Here is a 762-nt window from a genome sequence, read left to right as displayed (position 1 = left end):
GTCGTATCTCTGAATAAACCGTACTCATGTTAGCTGGGTCGTCATAACTCTGAATAGACGTACTCATGTTAGCTGGGTTGTCATATCTCTGAATAGACGTACTCATGTTAGCCGGGTCGTCATATCTCTGAATAGACGTACTCATGTTAGCCGGGTCGTCATATCTCTGAATAGACGTACTCATGTTAGCCGGGTCGTCATATCTCTGAATAGACCGTACTCATGCTAGCCGGGTTGTCGTATCTCTGAATAGACCGCTCATGTTAACTGGTTCATCGTATCCCTGCCACCGATACTTGCTCAGGTCAAATCCTTTACTCTATGCTGTCCAGGATTTGCTTTTGCAGCTCACATGCGGATGTGTGTGAATGCTGTTTCTTATTTCAGGATATGTTTGGCCATGTTGTTTGCATCCCTCTGGTCACATGTGGATATATCTTGGGTGGTGTCCATGATAACAGAAAAAAACAGATTTTTTTTAAAGGAAATAAGTCCCAAGGGGCCATGGTTCACAATGGCTAAGGGGTGTTCTTAGCCTCCTCCTTCACTTTCGGGCTAAGAACGTTGTAAAATCACTGTAAATCACGCGTTATTATGGATCCCACGTCTCTACAGTAGGTAAGACCGCTCCTACACTTCCTCTGTCTGAACACCCTACTCTGCCTCTGATTGGCTTACACTGATATTCTTACCCTAACGCCATCCAATCATCACTGCTCATGCCTAAACGCAACCAATCACCACTCCTCAAGCCTAAACCCA

This window comes from Poromitra crassiceps (assembly GCF_964638095.1).
Source record: "Poromitra crassiceps genome assembly, chromosome: 18".
NCBI lineage: Eukaryota > Metazoa > Chordata > Actinopteri > Beryciformes > Melamphaidae > Poromitra > Poromitra crassiceps.
Note: the sequence above shows the minus strand (reverse complement) of the source record.